This window comes from Schistocerca nitens, unplaced genomic scaffold (assembly GCF_023898315.1).
Source record: "Schistocerca nitens isolate TAMUIC-IGC-003100 unplaced genomic scaffold, iqSchNite1.1 HiC_scaffold_228, whole genome shotgun sequence".
In the NCBI taxonomy this organism is placed as follows: domain Eukaryota; kingdom Metazoa; phylum Arthropoda; class Insecta; order Orthoptera; family Acrididae; genus Schistocerca; species Schistocerca nitens.
In genome coordinates, this window is record NW_026045769.1 from 68,614 (window position 1) to 85,344 (window position 16,731).

At 54.3% G+C, this 16,731-nt stretch overlaps 38 non-coding genes across 38 annotated transcripts; 8 read left to right on the plus strand and 30 right to left on the minus strand.

Annotated features, from left to right (window-relative positions):
* Positions 1 to 271: 271 nt before the first annotated feature.
* Trnag-gcc (transfer RNA glycine (anticodon GCC)) lies at positions 272 to 342 on the minus strand. The gene has a single exon. It is a non-coding gene; the product is annotated as a tRNA-Gly (tRNA).
* A 347-nt stretch (positions 343 to 689) lies between these two features.
* Positions 690 to 761, plus strand: Trnag-ucc (transfer RNA glycine (anticodon UCC)). Its single transcript has one exon. It is a non-coding gene; the product is annotated as a tRNA-Gly (tRNA).
* A 587-nt stretch (positions 762 to 1,348) lies between these two features.
* Positions 1,349 to 1,422, minus strand: Trnai-aau (transfer RNA isoleucine (anticodon AAU)). The gene has a single exon. It is a non-coding gene; the product is annotated as a tRNA-Ile (tRNA).
* Positions 1,423 to 1,620: 198 nt separating this feature from the next.
* Trnae-uuc (transfer RNA glutamic acid (anticodon UUC)) lies at positions 1,621 to 1,692 on the minus strand. The gene has a single exon. It is a non-coding gene; the product is annotated as a tRNA-Glu (tRNA).
* A 305-nt stretch (positions 1,693 to 1,997) lies between these two features.
* Positions 1,998 to 2,070, minus strand: Trnam-cau (transfer RNA methionine (anticodon CAU)). The gene has a single exon. It is a non-coding gene; the product is annotated as a tRNA-Met (tRNA).
* A 382-nt stretch (positions 2,071 to 2,452) lies between these two features.
* Positions 2,453 to 2,523, minus strand: Trnag-gcc (transfer RNA glycine (anticodon GCC)). Its single transcript has one exon. It is a non-coding gene; the product is annotated as a tRNA-Gly (tRNA).
* A 347-nt stretch (positions 2,524 to 2,870) lies between these two features.
* On the plus strand, positions 2,871 to 2,942 carry Trnag-ucc (transfer RNA glycine (anticodon UCC)). The gene has a single exon. It is a non-coding gene; the product is annotated as a tRNA-Gly (tRNA).
* A 597-nt stretch (positions 2,943 to 3,539) lies between these two features.
* On the minus strand, positions 3,540 to 3,613 carry Trnai-aau (transfer RNA isoleucine (anticodon AAU)). Its single transcript has one exon. It is a non-coding gene; the product is annotated as a tRNA-Ile (tRNA).
* A 198-nt stretch (positions 3,614 to 3,811) lies between these two features.
* On the minus strand, positions 3,812 to 3,883 carry Trnae-uuc (transfer RNA glutamic acid (anticodon UUC)). Its single transcript has one exon. It is a non-coding gene; the product is annotated as a tRNA-Glu (tRNA).
* Positions 3,884 to 4,188: 305 nt separating this feature from the next.
* Positions 4,189 to 4,261, minus strand: Trnam-cau (transfer RNA methionine (anticodon CAU)). Its single transcript has one exon. It is a non-coding gene; the product is annotated as a tRNA-Met (tRNA).
* A 382-nt stretch (positions 4,262 to 4,643) lies between these two features.
* Positions 4,644 to 4,714, minus strand: Trnag-gcc (transfer RNA glycine (anticodon GCC)). Its single transcript has one exon. It is a non-coding gene; the product is annotated as a tRNA-Gly (tRNA).
* Positions 4,715 to 5,061: 347 nt separating this feature from the next.
* On the plus strand, positions 5,062 to 5,133 carry Trnag-ucc (transfer RNA glycine (anticodon UCC)). Its single transcript has one exon. It is a non-coding gene; the product is annotated as a tRNA-Gly (tRNA).
* Positions 5,134 to 5,720: 587 nt separating this feature from the next.
* Positions 5,721 to 5,794, minus strand: Trnai-aau (transfer RNA isoleucine (anticodon AAU)). Its single transcript has one exon. It is a non-coding gene; the product is annotated as a tRNA-Ile (tRNA).
* Positions 5,795 to 5,992: 198 nt separating this feature from the next.
* Positions 5,993 to 6,064, minus strand: Trnae-uuc (transfer RNA glutamic acid (anticodon UUC)). Its single transcript has one exon. It is a non-coding gene; the product is annotated as a tRNA-Glu (tRNA).
* Positions 6,065 to 6,369: 305 nt separating this feature from the next.
* On the minus strand, positions 6,370 to 6,442 carry Trnam-cau (transfer RNA methionine (anticodon CAU)). The gene has a single exon. It is a non-coding gene; the product is annotated as a tRNA-Met (tRNA).
* Positions 6,443 to 6,824: 382 nt separating this feature from the next.
* Positions 6,825 to 6,895, minus strand: Trnag-gcc (transfer RNA glycine (anticodon GCC)). Its single transcript has one exon. It is a non-coding gene; the product is annotated as a tRNA-Gly (tRNA).
* A 347-nt stretch (positions 6,896 to 7,242) lies between these two features.
* Positions 7,243 to 7,314, plus strand: Trnag-ucc (transfer RNA glycine (anticodon UCC)). The gene has a single exon. It is a non-coding gene; the product is annotated as a tRNA-Gly (tRNA).
* A 597-nt stretch (positions 7,315 to 7,911) lies between these two features.
* Trnai-aau (transfer RNA isoleucine (anticodon AAU)) lies at positions 7,912 to 7,985 on the minus strand. The gene has a single exon. It is a non-coding gene; the product is annotated as a tRNA-Ile (tRNA).
* Positions 7,986 to 8,183: 198 nt separating this feature from the next.
* Positions 8,184 to 8,255, minus strand: Trnae-uuc (transfer RNA glutamic acid (anticodon UUC)). Its single transcript has one exon. It is a non-coding gene; the product is annotated as a tRNA-Glu (tRNA).
* Positions 8,256 to 8,560: 305 nt separating this feature from the next.
* Trnam-cau (transfer RNA methionine (anticodon CAU)) lies at positions 8,561 to 8,633 on the minus strand. The gene has a single exon. It is a non-coding gene; the product is annotated as a tRNA-Met (tRNA).
* A 382-nt stretch (positions 8,634 to 9,015) lies between these two features.
* On the minus strand, positions 9,016 to 9,086 carry Trnag-gcc (transfer RNA glycine (anticodon GCC)). Its single transcript has one exon. It is a non-coding gene; the product is annotated as a tRNA-Gly (tRNA).
* A 347-nt stretch (positions 9,087 to 9,433) lies between these two features.
* Trnag-ucc (transfer RNA glycine (anticodon UCC)) lies at positions 9,434 to 9,505 on the plus strand. Its single transcript has one exon. It is a non-coding gene; the product is annotated as a tRNA-Gly (tRNA).
* A 597-nt stretch (positions 9,506 to 10,102) lies between these two features.
* Trnai-aau (transfer RNA isoleucine (anticodon AAU)) lies at positions 10,103 to 10,176 on the minus strand. Its single transcript has one exon. It is a non-coding gene; the product is annotated as a tRNA-Ile (tRNA).
* A 198-nt stretch (positions 10,177 to 10,374) lies between these two features.
* Positions 10,375 to 10,446, minus strand: Trnae-uuc (transfer RNA glutamic acid (anticodon UUC)). Its single transcript has one exon. It is a non-coding gene; the product is annotated as a tRNA-Glu (tRNA).
* A 305-nt stretch (positions 10,447 to 10,751) lies between these two features.
* On the minus strand, positions 10,752 to 10,824 carry Trnam-cau (transfer RNA methionine (anticodon CAU)). The gene has a single exon. It is a non-coding gene; the product is annotated as a tRNA-Met (tRNA).
* Positions 10,825 to 11,206: 382 nt separating this feature from the next.
* On the minus strand, positions 11,207 to 11,277 carry Trnag-gcc (transfer RNA glycine (anticodon GCC)). The gene has a single exon. It is a non-coding gene; the product is annotated as a tRNA-Gly (tRNA).
* Positions 11,278 to 11,624: 347 nt separating this feature from the next.
* On the plus strand, positions 11,625 to 11,696 carry Trnag-ucc (transfer RNA glycine (anticodon UCC)). Its single transcript has one exon. It is a non-coding gene; the product is annotated as a tRNA-Gly (tRNA).
* Positions 11,697 to 12,283: 587 nt separating this feature from the next.
* Positions 12,284 to 12,357, minus strand: Trnai-aau (transfer RNA isoleucine (anticodon AAU)). The gene has a single exon. It is a non-coding gene; the product is annotated as a tRNA-Ile (tRNA).
* A 198-nt stretch (positions 12,358 to 12,555) lies between these two features.
* Trnae-uuc (transfer RNA glutamic acid (anticodon UUC)) lies at positions 12,556 to 12,627 on the minus strand. The gene has a single exon. It is a non-coding gene; the product is annotated as a tRNA-Glu (tRNA).
* A 305-nt stretch (positions 12,628 to 12,932) lies between these two features.
* Trnam-cau (transfer RNA methionine (anticodon CAU)) lies at positions 12,933 to 13,005 on the minus strand. The gene has a single exon. It is a non-coding gene; the product is annotated as a tRNA-Met (tRNA).
* Positions 13,006 to 13,387: 382 nt separating this feature from the next.
* Positions 13,388 to 13,458, minus strand: Trnag-gcc (transfer RNA glycine (anticodon GCC)). The gene has a single exon. It is a non-coding gene; the product is annotated as a tRNA-Gly (tRNA).
* Positions 13,459 to 13,805: 347 nt separating this feature from the next.
* Positions 13,806 to 13,877, plus strand: Trnag-ucc (transfer RNA glycine (anticodon UCC)). Its single transcript has one exon. It is a non-coding gene; the product is annotated as a tRNA-Gly (tRNA).
* A 587-nt stretch (positions 13,878 to 14,464) lies between these two features.
* On the minus strand, positions 14,465 to 14,538 carry Trnai-aau (transfer RNA isoleucine (anticodon AAU)). Its single transcript has one exon. It is a non-coding gene; the product is annotated as a tRNA-Ile (tRNA).
* Positions 14,539 to 14,736: 198 nt separating this feature from the next.
* Positions 14,737 to 14,808, minus strand: Trnae-uuc (transfer RNA glutamic acid (anticodon UUC)). The gene has a single exon. It is a non-coding gene; the product is annotated as a tRNA-Glu (tRNA).
* A 305-nt stretch (positions 14,809 to 15,113) lies between these two features.
* Positions 15,114 to 15,186, minus strand: Trnam-cau (transfer RNA methionine (anticodon CAU)). Its single transcript has one exon. It is a non-coding gene; the product is annotated as a tRNA-Met (tRNA).
* A 382-nt stretch (positions 15,187 to 15,568) lies between these two features.
* On the minus strand, positions 15,569 to 15,639 carry Trnag-gcc (transfer RNA glycine (anticodon GCC)). Its single transcript has one exon. It is a non-coding gene; the product is annotated as a tRNA-Gly (tRNA).
* A 347-nt stretch (positions 15,640 to 15,986) lies between these two features.
* Positions 15,987 to 16,058, plus strand: Trnag-ucc (transfer RNA glycine (anticodon UCC)). The gene has a single exon. It is a non-coding gene; the product is annotated as a tRNA-Gly (tRNA).
* A 587-nt stretch (positions 16,059 to 16,645) lies between these two features.
* Trnai-aau (transfer RNA isoleucine (anticodon AAU)) lies at positions 16,646 to 16,719 on the minus strand. Its single transcript has one exon. It is a non-coding gene; the product is annotated as a tRNA-Ile (tRNA).
* Positions 16,720 to 16,731: the final 12 nt, after the last annotated feature.

Below are 16,731 nucleotides of genomic sequence, written 5' to 3' on the forward strand. Positions count from 1 at the left end.
CCCAGTTGATTGCGGTGTTGCTGCAGCTTTTGCAAACGATAGGCAGCACTCCTTGTCGTTAACGTTCAGTGCGTCGGAGGCACCTGGACATAGCAAATTGTGAGGCCAGGCCGACGCTAGTCTGTAGAACATGATGCGAGCGTCCTAGTGGGGACCCGCGAGTGCTGCGTTCTCGGTTCTTCTCAAGGGAATCCAGCTATACATTCTTGTGGATCGTGCATCTCAAGAGCACAAGCAGCACGGCAGCATTATCGCGGGAACAGCAAAACGATGCATCGGCCGGGAATCGAACCCGGGCCGCCCGCGTGGCAGGCGAGCATTCTACCACTGAACCACCGATGCTCGGGCCAGTAGTAACTTCACGCTGCTTGCCGAGCAGATGTCTCAAGGGAAAGTGGGACTGCCGTCAAGCGCCGTAGCATTCTGTCGAGAAGATGCTGCAGACGCTGAATCCTGCACTGCACTGCTAAAAAATGCCGCCAGAACGCGGTCCTCTGCGTACTCTTGCATCGCCGGCGCCGGCACCGACTCTTGCCAAAGGATGCGAAATGTGCGCGGATACGCCGTCCGAATGCGGCTGGATGTTCTCCCCTAGCCTACCTCGAAATGCGCCTGCCAGGTACGATCACCTTCGGCCGCTGCCGACAGGCGGGAAGCCGACACAGCGCGGCGTCGGGGCGCTTCCTTGTGCGGTGGTGGTGTAATGGTCAGCATAGTTGCCTTCCAAGCAGTTGATCCGGGTTCGATTCCCGGCCACCGCAACAGGCTTTTTAATTTCGCGTATGAGTACTTTCGCCACGCGCCCTTAAATTAATGTTTTTTTCCCCCTTCTTACTCGCTGCAGACCAGCCTATAGTGTGTCTCGACTTGTCTCGACTGACGCGAGAGCTGACGCTCTCAAATCGGCCTATATCAAAACGACAAGCACGAGAAACGACTGAGAGAGGTAAGGAGAGGCGAGGCGATGGGCACACAGCACTCCCCCATCCTTTCACGGTGGCGTGTCCATGACCGAATCGGGTTGTAGCTCCGAAAACAAAGGAGAAAGAAAAAATAGGAAGTAAAACTGCCAACAGTACCCTGTGTCCCCATGCGCTCACCCGCCCAAGTACTGACAAGGGCCAAAGTTGTTACAAATCGGCAATCGGACATTTTCTTTCATCTTGTCTTTATCGGTTGAGAACCAGTGTATTCAACATATTATGGCCATTGCCGAGTGAATGCTGTAGCGCTTCCCGACAAGTCGGGTTCGGATCCTCCGTCAACTTCCACGCAGGGTGATGATCTTTTGGTCATCACACTCGCCTGCTGAAATCGGCGCTGCCTTTTCGTAGTAGTAAAAGACTAGTGGCCCGTGGGGGGATCGAACCCACGACCTTCGCGTTATTAGCACGACGCTCTAACCAACTGAGCTAACGGGCCTCGGCAGATGCAGTTGCTCAGCCCTGCGCTGGAAACGTATGGCATGAAGCCGTACACCATTTCTATGGTCGTCGGACGTCTGCTTCCCTCGTCTATATTCTGCTGACGGTCACGAAACAGTAGCTATATTGCGAGCAGGACGGGAAACGGCAGCTCGGTCAGCTCAAACTTGTCACGGTTCGTGTGGAAAAAATTCCGTTCCGGTACCGGGAATCGAACCCGGGCCTCCTGGGTGAAAGCCAGGTATCCTAGCCACTAGACCACACCGGATGTGGGGGTGTCTCCGCCGGTTCGGACGGTCGCTTGTCGCATTTCGTGTCGTGTCCCGCGTCGGCGCCCTTCTCTCTTTGCGAGCGTCTTTGCGCATACTGACTGGCAAGGCGCGCACCTCAAACGTCTCAGAGCAATGCTTTTGGCTTCATGCTGTGCTGGGAGAAGAGGGAAAGGGAAGCTGTAAGTAGCAGTAACAGGAAGTAAACATTTTCCCGCTGAAGCGTTGAAACCGTTGTGGATAACAAACAAGAAATAAGTTAGTGCCCTAGCAACAGCATCACCATCAGTCACAGAAAATTAAATGCCCCGGGTGAGGATCGAACTCACGACCTTAAGATTATGAGACTTACGCGCTGCCTACTGCGCTACCGAGGCACGGGTGGAACCGCTTTTCCTGGAAACTGGGTAAGTACCATACCCAATGTTAGACGTAAAGACACTGTACTTCCTGGATAACGTGTTCTGTTGCTAGACGTGCATTGCCGGCCCAGTTGATTGCGGTGTTGCTGCAGCTTTTGCAAACGATAGGCAGCACTCCTTGTCGTTAACGTTCAGTGCGTCGGAGGCACCTGGACATAGCAAATTGTGAGGCCAGGCCGACGCTAGTCTGTAGAACATGATGCGAGCGTCCTAGTGGGGACCCGCGAGTGCTGCGTTCTCGGTTCTTCTCAAGGGAATCCAGCTATACATTCTTGTGGATCGTGCATCTCAAGAGCACAAGCAGCACGGCAGCATTATCGCGGGAACAGCAAAACGATGCATCGGCCGGGAATCGAACCCGGGCCGCCCGCGTGGCAGGCGAGCATTCTACCACTGAACCACCGATGCTCGGGCCAGTAGTAACTTCACGCTGCTTGCCGAGCAGATGTCTCAAGGGAAAGTGGGACTGCCGTCAAGCGCCGTAGCATTCTGTCGAGAAGATGCTGCAGACGCTGAATCCTGCACTGCACTGCTAAAAAATGCCGCCAGAACGCGGTCCTCTGCGTACTCTTGCATCGCCGGCGCCGGCACCGACTCTTGCCAAAGGATGCGAAATGTGCGCGGATACGCCGTCCGAATGCGGCTGGATGTTCTCCCCTAGCCTACCTCGAAATGCGCCTGCCAGGTACGATCACCTTCGGCCGCTGCCGACAGGCGGGAAGCCGACACAGCGCGGCGTCGGGGCGCTTCCTTGTGCGGTGGTGGTGTAATGGTCAGCATAGTTGCCTTCCAAGCAGTTGATCCGGGTTCGATTCCCGGCCACCGCAACAGGCTTTTTAATTTCGCGTATGAGTACTTTCGCCACGCGCCCTTAAATTAATGTTTTTTTCCCCCTTCTTACTCGCTGCAGACCAGCCTATAGTGTGTCTCGACTTGTCTCGACTTTGCTCAGCTGACGCGAGAGCTGACGCTCTCAAATCGGCCTATATCAAAACGACAAGCACGAGAAACGACTGAGAGAGGTAAGGAGAGGCGAGGCGATGGGCACACAGCACTCCCCCATCCTTTCACGGTGGCGTGTCCATGACCGAATCGGGTTGTAGCTCCGAAAACAAAGGAGAAAGAAAAAATAGGAAGTAAAACTGCCAACAGTACCCTGTGTCCCCATGCGCTCACCCGCCCAAGTACTGACAAGGGCCAAAGTTGTTACAAATCGGCAATCGGACATTTTCTTTCATCTTGTCTTTATCGGTTGAGAACCAGTGTATTCAACATATTATGGCCATTGCCGAGTGAATGCTGTAGCGCTTCCCGACAAGTCGGGTTCGGATCCTCCGTCAACTTCCACGCAGGGTGATGATCTTTTGGTCATCACACTCGCCTGCTGAAATCGGCGCTGCCTTTTCGTAGTAGTAAAAGACTAGTGGCCCGTGGGGGGATCGAACCCACGACCTTCGCGTTATTAGCACGACGCTCTAACCAACTGAGCTAACGGGCCTCGGCAGATGCAGTTGCTCAGCCCTGCGCTGGAAACGTATGGCATGAAGCCGTACACCATTTCTATGGTCGTCGGACGTCTGCTTCCCTCGTCTATATTCTGCTGACGGTCACGAAACAGTAGCTATATTGCGAGCAGGACGGGAAACGGCAGCTCGGTCAGCTCAAACTTGTCACGGTTCGTGTGGAAAAAATTCCGTTCCGGTACCGGGAATCGAACCCGGGCCTCCTGGGTGAAAGCCAGGTATCCTAGCCACTAGACCACACCGGATGTGGGGGTGTCTCCGCCGGTTCGGACGGTCGCTTGTCGCATTTCGTGTCGTGTCCCGCGTCGGCGCCCTTCTCTCTTTGCGAGCGTCTTTGCGCATACTGACTGGCAAGGCGCGCACCTCAAACGTCTCAGAGCAATGCTTTTGGCTTCATGCTGTGCTGGGAGAAGAGGGAAAGGGAAGCTGTAAGTAGCAGTAACAGGAAGTAAACATTTTCCCGCTGAAGCGTTGAAACCGTTGTGGATAACAAACAAGAAATAAGTTAGTGCCCTAGCAACAGCATCACCATCAGTCACAGAAAATTAAATGCCCCGGGTGAGGATCGAACTCACGACCTTAAGATTATGAGACTTACGCGCTGCCTACTGCGCTACCGAGGCACGGGTGGAACCGCTTTTCCTGGAAACTGGGTAAGTACCATACCCAATGTTAGACGTAAAGACACTGTACTTCCTGGATAACGTGTTCTGTTGCTAGACGTGCATTGCCGGCCCAGTTGATTGCGGTGTTGCTGCAGCTTTTGCAAACGATAGGCAGCACTCCTTGTCGTTAACGTTCAGTGCGTCGGAGGCACCTGGACATAGCAAATTGTGAGGCCAGGCCGACGCTAGTCTGTAGAACATGATGCGAGCGTCCTAGTGGGGACCCGCGAGTGCTGCGTTCTCGGTTCTTCTCAAGGGAATCCAGCTATACATTCTTGTGGATCGTGCATCTCAAGAGCACAAGCAGCACGGCAGCATTATCGCGGGAACAGCAAAACGATGCATCGGCCGGGAATCGAACCCGGGCCGCCCGCGTGGCAGGCGAGCATTCTACCACTGAACCACCGATGCTCGGGCCAGTAGTAACTTCACGCTGCTTGCCGAGCAGATGTCTCAAGGGAAAGTGGGACTGCCGTCAAGCGCCGTAGCATTCTGTCGAGAAGATGCTGCAGACGCTGAATCCTGCACTGCACTGCTAAAAAATGCCGCCAGAACGCGGTCCTCTGCGTACTCTTGCATCGCCGGCGCCGGCACCGACTCTTGCCAAAGGATGCGAAATGTGCGCGGATACGCCGTCCGAATGCGGCTGGATGTTCTCCCCTAGCCTACCTCGAAATGCGCCTGCCAGGTACGATCACCTTCGGCCGCTGCCGACAGGCGGGAAGCCGACACAGCGCGGCGTCGGGGCGCTTCCTTGTGCGGTGGTGGTGTAATGGTCAGCATAGTTGCCTTCCAAGCAGTTGATCCGGGTTCGATTCCCGGCCACCGCAACAGGCTTTTTAATTTCGCGTATGAGTACTTTCGCCACGCGCCCTTAAATTAATGTTTTTTTCCCCCTTCTTACTCGCTGCAGACCAGCCTATAGTGTGTCTCGACTTGTCTCGACTGACGCGAGAGCTGACGCTCTCAAATCGGCCTATATCAAAACGACAAGCACGAGAAACGACTGAGAGAGGTAAGGAGAGGCGAGGCGATGGGCACACAGCACTCCCCCATCCTTTCACGGTGGCGTGTCCATGACCGAATCGGGTTGTAGCTCCGAAAACAAAGGAGAAAGAAAAAATAGGAAGTAAAACTGCCAACAGTACCCTGTGTCCCCATGCGCTCACCCGCCCAAGTACTGACAAGGGCCAAAGTTGTTACAAATCGGCAATCGGACATTTTCTTTCATCTTGTCTTTATCGGTTGAGAACCAGTGTATTCAACATATTATGGCCATTGCCGAGTGAATGCTGTAGCGCTTCCCGACAAGTCGGGTTCGGATCCTCCGTCAACTTCCACGCAGGGTGATGATCTTTTGGTCATCACACTCGCCTGCTGAAATCGGCGCTGCCTTTTCGTAGTAGTAAAAGACTAGTGGCCCGTGGGGGGATCGAACCCACGACCTTCGCGTTATTAGCACGACGCTCTAACCAACTGAGCTAACGGGCCTCGGCAGATGCAGTTGCTCAGCCCTGCGCTGGAAACGTATGGCATGAAGCCGTACACCATTTCTATGGTCGTCGGACGTCTGCTTCCCTCGTCTATATTCTGCTGACGGTCACGAAACAGTAGCTATATTGCGAGCAGGACGGGAAACGGCAGCTCGGTCAGCTCAAACTTGTCACGGTTCGTGTGGAAAAAATTCCGTTCCGGTACCGGGAATCGAACCCGGGCCTCCTGGGTGAAAGCCAGGTATCCTAGCCACTAGACCACACCGGATGTGGGGGTGTCTCCGCCGGTTCGGACGGTCGCTTGTCGCATTTCGTGTCGTGTCCCGCGTCGGCGCCCTTCTCTCTTTGCGAGCGTCTTTGCGCATACTGACTGGCAAGGCGCGCACCTCAAACGTCTCAGAGCAATGCTTTTGGCTTCATGCTGTGCTGGGAGAAGAGGGAAAGGGAAGCTGTAAGTAGCAGTAACAGGAAGTAAACATTTTCCCGCTGAAGCGTTGAAACCGTTGTGGATAACAAACAAGAAATAAGTTAGTGCCCTAGCAACAGCATCACCATCAGTCACAGAAAATTAAATGCCCCGGGTGAGGATCGAACTCACGACCTTAAGATTATGAGACTTACGCGCTGCCTACTGCGCTACCGAGGCACGGGTGGAACCGCTTTTCCTGGAAACTGGGTAAGTACCATACCCAATGTTAGACGTAAAGACACTGTACTTCCTGGATAACGTGTTCTGTTGCTAGACGTGCATTGCCGGCCCAGTTGATTGCGGTGTTGCTGCAGCTTTTGCAAACGATAGGCAGCACTCCTTGTCGTTAACGTTCAGTGCGTCGGAGGCACCTGGACATAGCAAATTGTGAGGCCAGGCCGACGCTAGTCTGTAGAACATGATGCGAGCGTCCTAGTGGGGACCCGCGAGTGCTGCGTTCTCGGTTCTTCTCAAGGGAATCCAGCTATACATTCTTGTGGATCGTGCATCTCAAGAGCACAAGCAGCACGGCAGCATTATCGCGGGAACAGCAAAACGATGCATCGGCCGGGAATCGAACCCGGGCCGCCCGCGTGGCAGGCGAGCATTCTACCACTGAACCACCGATGCTCGGGCCAGTAGTAACTTCACGCTGCTTGCCGAGCAGATGTCTCAAGGGAAAGTGGGACTGCCGTCAAGCGCCGTAGCATTCTGTCGAGAAGATGCTGCAGACGCTGAATCCTGCACTGCACTGCTAAAAAATGCCGCCAGAACGCGGTCCTCTGCGTACTCTTGCATCGCCGGCGCCGGCACCGACTCTTGCCAAAGGATGCGAAATGTGCGCGGATACGCCGTCCGAATGCGGCTGGATGTTCTCCCCTAGCCTACCTCGAAATGCGCCTGCCAGGTACGATCACCTTCGGCCGCTGCCGACAGGCGGGAAGCCGACACAGCGCGGCGTCGGGGCGCTTCCTTGTGCGGTGGTGGTGTAATGGTCAGCATAGTTGCCTTCCAAGCAGTTGATCCGGGTTCGATTCCCGGCCACCGCAACAGGCTTTTTAATTTCGCGTATGAGTACTTTCGCCACGCGCCCTTAAATTAATGTTTTTTTCCCCCTTCTTACTCGCTGCAGACCAGCCTATAGTGTGTCTCGACTTGTCTCGACTTTGCTCAGCTGACGCGAGAGCTGACGCTCTCAAATCGGCCTATATCAAAACGACAAGCACGAGAAACGACTGAGAGAGGTAAGGAGAGGCGAGGCGATGGGCACACAGCACTCCCCCATCCTTTCACGGTGGCGTGTCCATGACCGAATCGGGTTGTAGCTCCGAAAACAAAGGAGAAAGAAAAAATAGGAAGTAAAACTGCCAACAGTACCCTGTGTCCCCATGCGCTCACCCGCCCAAGTACTGACAAGGGCCAAAGTTGTTACAAATCGGCAATCGGACATTTTCTTTCATCTTGTCTTTATCGGTTGAGAACCAGTGTATTCAACATATTATGGCCATTGCCGAGTGAATGCTGTAGCGCTTCCCGACAAGTCGGGTTCGGATCCTCCGTCAGCTTCCACGCAGGGTGATGATCTTTTGGTCATCACACTCGCCTGCTGAAATCGGCGCTGCCTTTTCGTAGTAGTAAAAGACTAGTGGCCCGTGGGGGGATCGAACCCACGACCTTCGCGTTATTAGCACGACGCTCTAACCAACTGAGCTAACGGGCCTCGGCAGATGCAGTTGCTCAGCCCTGCGCTGGAAACGTATGGCATGAAGCCGTACACCATTTCTATGGTCGTCGGACGTCTGCTTCCCTCGTCTATATTCTGCTGACGGTCACGAAACAGTAGCTATATTGCGAGCAGGACGGGAAACGGCAGCTCGGTCAGCTCAAACTTGTCACGGTTCGTGTGGAAAAAATTCCGTTCCGGTACCGGGAATCGAACCCGGGCCTCCTGGGTGAAAGCCAGGTATCCTAGCCACTAGACCACACCGGATGTGGGGGTGTCTCCGCCGGTTCGGACGGTCGCTTGTCGCATTTCGTGTCGTGTCCCGCGTCGGCGCCCTTCTCTCTTTGCGAGCGTCTTTGCGCATACTGACTGGCAAGGCGCGCACCTCAAACGTCTCAGAGCAATGCTTTTGGCTTCATGCTGTGCTGGGAGAAGAGGGAAAGGGAAGCTGTAAGTAGCAGTAACAGGAAGTAAACATTTTCCCGCTGAAGCGTTGAAACCGTTGTGGATAACAAACAAGAAATAAGTTAGTGCCCTAGCAACAGCATCACCATCAGTCACAGAAAATTAAATGCCCCGGGTGAGGATCGAACTCACGACCTTAAGATTATGAGACTTACGCGCTGCCTACTGCGCTACCGAGGCACGGGTGGAACCGCTTTTCCTGGAAACTGGGTAAGTACCATACCCAATGTTAGACGTAAAGACACTGTACTTCCTGGATAACGTGTTCTGTTGCTAGACGTGCATTGCCGGCCCAGTTGATTGCGGTGTTGCTGCAGCTTTTGCAAACGATAGGCAGCACTCCTTGTCGTTAACGTTCAGTGCGTCGGAGGCACCTGGACATAGCAAATTGTGAGGCCAGGCCGACGCTAGTCTGTAGAACATGATGCGAGCGTCCTAGTGGGGACCCGCGAGTGCTGCGTTCTCGGTTCTTCTCAAGGGAATCCAGCTATACATTCTTGTGGATCGTGCATCTCAAGAGCACAAGCAGCACGGCAGCATTATCGCGGGAACAGCAAAACGATGCATCGGCCGGGAATCGAACCCGGGCCGCCCGCGTGGCAGGCGAGCATTCTACCACTGAACCACCGATGCTCGGGCCAGTAGTAACTTCACGCTGCTTGCCGAGCAGATGTCTCAAGGGAAAGTGGGACTGCCGTCAAGCGCCGTAGCATTCTGTCGAGAAGATGCTGCAGACGCTGAATCCTGCACTGCACTGCTAAAAAATGCCGCCAGAACGCGGTCCTCTGCGTACTCTTGCATCGCCGGCGCCGGCACCGACTCTTGCCAAAGGATGCGAAATGTGCGCGGATACGCCGTCCGAATGCGGCTGGATGTTCTCCCCTAGCCTACCTCGAAATGCGCCTGCCAGGTACGATCACCTTCGGCCGCTGCCGACAGGCGGGAAGCCGACACAGCGCGGCGTCGGGGCGCTTCCTTGTGCGGTGGTGGTGTAATGGTCAGCATAGTTGCCTTCCAAGCAGTTGATCCGGGTTCGATTCCCGGCCACCGCAACAGGCTTTTTAATTTCGCGTATGAGTACTTTCGCCACGCGCCCTTAAATTAATGTTTTTTTCCCCCTTCTTACTCGCTGCAGACCAGCCTATAGTGTGTCTCGACTTGTCTCGACTTTGCTCAGCTGACGCGAGAGCTGACGCTCTCAAATCGGCCTATATCAAAACGACAAGCACGAGAAACGACTGAGAGAGGTAAGGAGAGGCGAGGCGATGGGCACACAGCACTCCCCCATCCTTTCACGGTGGCGTGTCCATGACCGAATCGGGTTGTAGCTCCGAAAACAAAGGAGAAAGAAAAAATAGGAAGTAAAACTGCCAACAGTACCCTGTGTCCCCATGCGCTCACCCGCCCAAGTACTGACAAGGGCCAAAGTTGTTACAAATCGGCAATCGGACATTTTCTTTCATCTTGTCTTTATCGGTTGAGAACCAGTGTATTCAACATATTATGGCCATTGCCGAGTGAATGCTGTAGCGCTTCCCGACAAGTCGGGTTCGGATCCTCCGTCAACTTCCACGCAGGGTGATGATCTTTTGGTCATCACACTCGCCTGCTGAAATCGGCGCTGCCTTTTCGTAGTAGTAAAAGACTAGTGGCCCGTGGGGGGATCGAACCCACGACCTTCGCGTTATTAGCACGACGCTCTAACCAACTGAGCTAACGGGCCTCGGCAGATGCAGTTGCTCAGCCCTGCGCTGGAAACGTATGGCATGAAGCCGTACACCATTTCTATGGTCGTCGGACGTCTGCTTCCCTCGTCTATATTCTGCTGACGGTCACGAAACAGTAGCTATATTGCGAGCAGGACGGGAAACGGCAGCTCGGTCAGCTCAAACTTGTCACGGTTCGTGTGGAAAAAATTCCGTTCCGGTACCGGGAATCGAACCCGGGCCTCCTGGGTGAAAGCCAGGTATCCTAGCCACTAGACCACACCGGATGTGGGGGTGTCTCCGCCGGTTCGGACGGTCGCTTGTCGCATTTCGTGTCGTGTCCCGCGTCGGCGCCCTTCTCTCTTTGCGAGCGTCTTTGCGCATACTGACTGGCAAGGCGCGCACCTCAAACGTCTCAGAGCAATGCTTTTGGCTTCATGCTGTGCTGGGAGAAGAGGGAAAGGGAAGCTGTAAGTAGCAGTAACAGGAAGTAAACATTTTCCCGCTGAAGCGTTGAAACCGTTGTGGATAACAAACAAGAAATAAGTTAGTGCCCTAGCAACAGCATCACCATCAGTCACAGAAAATTAAATGCCCCGGGTGAGGATCGAACTCACGACCTTAAGATTATGAGACTTACGCGCTGCCTACTGCGCTACCGAGGCACGGGTGGAACCGCTTTTCCTGGAAACTGGGTAAGTACCATACCCAATGTTAGACGTAAAGACACTGTACTTCCTGGATAACGTGTTCTGTTGCTAGACGTGCATTGCCGGCCCAGTTGATTGCGGTGTTGCTGCAGCTTTTGCAAACGATAGGCAGCACTCCTTGTCGTTAACGTTCAGTGCGTCGGAGGCACCTGGACATAGCAAATTGTGAGGCCAGGCCGACGCTAGTCTGTAGAACATGATGCGAGCGTCCTAGTGGGGACCCGCGAGTGCTGCGTTCTCGGTTCTTCTCAAGGGAATCCAGCTATACATTCTTGTGGATCGTGCATCTCAAGAGCACAAGCAGCACGGCAGCATTATCGCGGGAACAGCAAAACGATGCATCGGCCGGGAATCGAACCCGGGCCGCCCGCGTGGCAGGCGAGCATTCTACCACTGAACCACCGATGCTCGGGCCAGTAGTAACTTCACGCTGCTTGCCGAGCAGATGTCTCAAGGGAAAGTGGGACTGCCGTCAAGCGCCGTAGCATTCTGTCGAGAAGATGCTGCAGACGCTGAATCCTGCACTGCACTGCTAAAAAATGCCGCCAGAACGCGGTCCTCTGCGTACTCTTGCATCGCCGGCGCCGGCACCGACTCTTGCCAAAGGATGCGAAATGTGCGCGGATACGCCGTCCGAATGCGGCTGGATGTTCTCCCCTAGCCTACCTCGAAATGCGCCTGCCAGGTACGATCACCTTCGGCCGCTGCCGACAGGCGGGAAGCCGACACAGCGCGGCGTCGGGGCGCTTCCTTGTGCGGTGGTGGTGTAATGGTCAGCATAGTTGCCTTCCAAGCAGTTGATCCGGGTTCGATTCCCGGCCACCGCAACAGGCTTTTTAATTTCGCGTATGAGTACTTTCGCCACGCGCCCTTAAATTAATGTTTTTTTCCCCCTTCTTACTCGCTGCAGACCAGCCTATAGTGTGTCTCGACTTGTCTCGACTGACGCGAGAGCTGACGCTCTCAAATCGGCCTATATCAAAACGACAAGCACGAGAAACGACTGAGAGAGGTAAGGAGAGGCGAGGCGATGGGCACACAGCACTCCCCCATCCTTTCACGGTGGCGTGTCCATGACCGAATCGGGTTGTAGCTCCGAAAACAAAGGAGAAAGAAAAAATAGGAAGTAAAACTGCCAACAGTACCCTGTGTCCCCATGCGCTCACCCGCCCAAGTACTGACAAGGGCCAAAGTTGTTACAAATCGGCAATCGGACATTTTCTTTCATCTTGTCTTTATCGGTTGAGAACCAGTGTATTCAACATATTATGGCCATTGCCGAGTGAATGCTGTAGCGCTTCCCGACAAGTCGGGTTCGGATCCTCCGTCAACTTCCACGCAGGGTGATGATCTTTTGGTCATCACACTCGCCTGCTGAAATCGGCGCTGCCTTTTCGTAGTAGTAAAAGACTAGTGGCCCGTGGGGGGATCGAACCCACGACCTTCGCGTTATTAGCACGACGCTCTAACCAACTGAGCTAACGGGCCTCGGCAGATGCAGTTGCTCAGCCCTGCGCTGGAAACGTATGGCATGAAGCCGTACACCATTTCTATGGTCGTCGGACGTCTGCTTCCCTCGTCTATATTCTGCTGACGGTCACGAAACAGTAGCTATATTGCGAGCAGGACGGGAAACGGCAGCTCGGTCAGCTCAAACTTGTCACGGTTCGTGTGGAAAAAATTCCGTTCCGGTACCGGGAATCGAACCCGGGCCTCCTGGGTGAAAGCCAGGTATCCTAGCCAGTAGACCACACCGGATGTGGGGGTGTCTCCGCCGGTTCGGACGGTCGCTTGTCGCATTTCGTGTCGTGTCCCGCGTCGGCGCCCTTCTCTCTTTGCGAGCGTCTTTGCGCATACTGACTGGCAAGGCGCGCACCTCAAACGTCTCAGAGCAATGCTTTTGGCTTCATGCTGTGCTGGGAGAAGAGGGAAAGGGAAGCTGTAAGTAGCAGTAACAGGAAGTAAACATTTTCCCGCTGAAGCGTTGAAACCGTTGTGGATAACAAACAAGAAATAAGTTAGTGCCCTAGCAACAGCATCACCATCAGTCACAGAAAATTAAATGCCCCGGGTGAGGATCGAACTCACGACCTTAAGATTATGAGACTTACGCGCTGCCTACTGCGCTACCGAGGCACGGGTGGAACCGCTTTTCCTGGAAACTGGGTAAGTACCATACCCAATGTTAGACGTAAAGACACTGTACTTCCTGGATAACGTGTTCTGTTGCTAGACGTGCATTGCCGGCCCAGTTGATTGCGGTGTTGCTGCAGCTTTTGCAAACGATAGGCAGCACTCCTTGTCGTTAACGTTCAGTGCGTCGGAGGCACCTGGACATAGCAAATTGTGAGGCCAGGCCGACGCTAGTCTGTAGAACATGATGCGAGCGTCCTAGTGGGGACCCGCGAGTGCTGCGTTCTCGGTTCTTCTCAAGGGAATCCAGCTATACATTCTTGTGGATCGTGCATCTCAAGAGCACAAGCAGCACGGCAGCATTATCGCGGGAACAGCAAAACGATGCATCGGCCGGGAATCGAACCCGGGCCGCCCGCGTGGCAGGCGAGCATTCTACCACTGAACCACCGATGCTCGGGCCAGTAGTAACTTCACGCTGCTTGCCGAGCAGATGTCTCAAGGGAAAGTGGGACTGCCGTCAAGCGCCGTAGCATTCTGTCGAGAAGATGCTGCAGACGCTGAATCCTGCACTGCACTGCTAAAAAATGCCGCCAGAACGCGGTCCTCTGCGTACTCTTGCATCGCCGGCGCCGGCACCGACTCTTGCCAAAGGATGCGAAATGTGCGCGGATACGCCGTCCGAATGCGGCTGGATGTTCTCCCCTAGCCTACCTCGAAATGCGCCTGCCAGGTACGATCACCTTCGGCCGCTGCCGACAGGCGGGAAGCCGACACAGCGCGGCGTCGGGGCGCTTCCTTGTGCGGTGGTGGTGTAATGGTCAGCATAGTTGCCTTCCAAGCAGTTGATCCGGGTTCGATTCCCGGCCACCGCAACAGGCTTTTTAATTTCGCGTATGAGTACTTTCGCCACGCGCCCTTAAATTAATGTTTTTTTCCCCCTTCTTACTCGCTGCAGACCAGCCTATAGTGTGTCTCGACTTGTCTCGACTGACGCGAGAGCTGACGCTCTCAAATCGGCCTATATCAAAACGACAAGCACGAGAAACGACTGAGAGAGGTAAGGAGAGGCGAGGCGATGGGCACACAGCACTCCCCCATCCTTTCACGGTGGCGTGTCCATGACCGAATCGGGTTGTAGCTCCGAAAACAAAGGAGAAAGAAAAAATAGGAAGTAAAACTGCCAACAGTACCCTGTGTCCCCATGCGCTCACCCGCCCAAGTACTGACAAGGGCCAAAGTTGTTACAAATCGGCAATCGGACATTTTCTTTCATCTTGTCTTTATCGGTTGAGAACCAGTGTATTCAACATATTATGGCCATTGCCGAGTGAATGCTGTAGCGCTTCCCGACAAGTCGGGTTCGGATCCTCCGTCAACTTCCACGCAGGGTGATGATCTTTTGGTCATCACACTCGCCTGCTGAAATCGGCGCTGCCTTTTCGTAGTAGTAAAAGACTAGTGGCCCGTGGGGGGATCGAACCCACGACCTTCGCGTTATTAGCACGACGCTCTAACCAACTGAGCTAACGGGCCTCGGCAGATGCAGTTGCTCAGCCCTGCGCTGGAAACGTATGGCATGAAGCCGTACACCATTTCTATGGTCGTCGGACGTCTGCTTCCCTCGTCTATATTCTGCTGACGGTCACGAAACAGTAGCTATATTGCGAGCAGGACGGGAAACGGCAGCTCGGTCAGCTCAAACTTGTCACGGTTCGTGTGGAAAAAATTCCGTTCCGGTACCGGGAATCGAACCCGGGCCTCCTGGGTGAAAGCCAGGTATCCTAGCCAGTAGACCACACCGGATGTGGGGGTGTCTCCGCCGGTTCGGACGGTCGCTTGTCGCATTTCGTGTCGTGTCCCGCGTCGGCGCCCTTCTCTCTTTGCGAGCGTCTTTGCGCATACTGACTGGCAAGGCGCGCACCTCAAACGTCTCAGAGCAATGCTTTTGGCTTCATGCTGTGCTGGGAGAAGAGGGAAAGGGAAGCTGTAAGTAGCAGTAACAGGAAGTAAACATTTTCCCGCTGAAGCGTTGAAACCGTTGTGGATAACAAACAAGAAATAAGTTAGTGCCCTAGCAACAGCATCACCATCAGTCACAGAAAATTAAATGCCCCGGGTGAGGATCGAACTCACGACCTTAAGATTATGAGACTTACGCGCTGCCTACTGCGCTACCGAGGCACGGGTGGAACCGCTTTTCCTGGAAACTGGGTAAGTACCATACCCAATGTTAGACGTAAAGACACTGTACTTCCTGGATAACGTGTTCTGTTGCTAGACGTGCATTGCCGGCCCAGTTGATTGCGGTGTTGCTGCAGCTTTTGCAAACGATAGGCAGCACTCCTTGTCGTTAACGTTCAGTGCGTCGGAGGCACCTGGACATAGCAAATTGTGAGGCCAGGCCGACGCTAGTCTGTAGAACATGATGCGAGCGTCCTAGTGGGGACCCGCGAGTGCTGCGTTCTCGGTTCTTCTCAAGGGAATCCAGCTATACATTCTTGTGGATCGTGCATCTCAAGAGCACAAGCAGCACGGCAGCATTATCGCGGGAACAGCAAAACGATGCATCGGCCGGGAATCGAACCCGGGCCGCCCGCGTGGCAGGCGAGCATTCTACCACTGAACCACCGATGCTCGGGCCAGTAGTAACTTCACGCTGCTTGCCGAGCAGATGTCTCAAGGGAAAGTGGGACTGCCGTCAAGCGCCGTAGCATTCTGTCGAGAAGATGCTGCAGACGCTGAATCCTGCACTGCACTGCTAAAAAATGCCGCCAGAACGCGGTCCTCTGCGTACTCTTGCATCGCCGGCGCCGGCACCGACTCTTGCCAAAGGATGCGAAATGTGCGCGGATACGCCGTCCGAATGCGGCTGGATGTTCTCCCCTAGCCTACCTCGAAATGCGCCTGCCAGGTACGATCACCTTCGGCCGCTGCCGACAGGCGGGAAGCCGACACAGCGCGGCGTCGGGGCGCTTCCTTGTGCGGTGGTGGTGTAATGGTCAGCATAGTTGCCTTCCAAGCAGTTGATCCGGGTTCGATTCCCGGCCACCGCAACAGGCTTTTTAATTTCGCGTATGAGTACTTTCGCCACGCGCCCTTAAATTAATGTTTTTTTCCCCCTTCTTACTCGCTGCAGACCAGCCTATAGTGTGTCTCGACTTGTCTCGACTGACGCGAGAGCTGACGCTCTCAAATCGGCCTATATCAAAACGACAAGCACGAGAAACGACTGAGAGAGGTAAGGAGAGGCGAGGCGATGGGCACACAGCACTCCCCCATCCTTTCACGGTGGCGTGTCCATGACCGAATCGGGTTGTAGCTCCGAAAACAAAGGAGAAAGAAAAAATAGGAAGTAAAACTGCCAACAGTACCCTGTGTCCCCATGCGCTCACCCGCCCAAGTACTGACAAGGGCCAAAGTTGTTACAAATCGGCAATCGGACATTTTCTTTCATCTTGTCTTTATCGGTTGAGAACCAGTGTATTCAACATATTATGGCCATTGCCGAGTGAATGCTGTAGCGCTTCCCGACAAGTCGGGTTCGGATCCTCCGTCAACTTCCACGCAGGGTGATGATCTTTTGGTCATCACACTCGCCTGCTGAAATCGGCGCTGCCTTTTCGTAGTAGTAAAAGACTAGTGGCCCGTGGGGGGATCGAACCCACGACCTTCGCGTTATTAGCACGACGCTCTAACCAACTGAGCTAACGGGCCTCGGCAGATGCA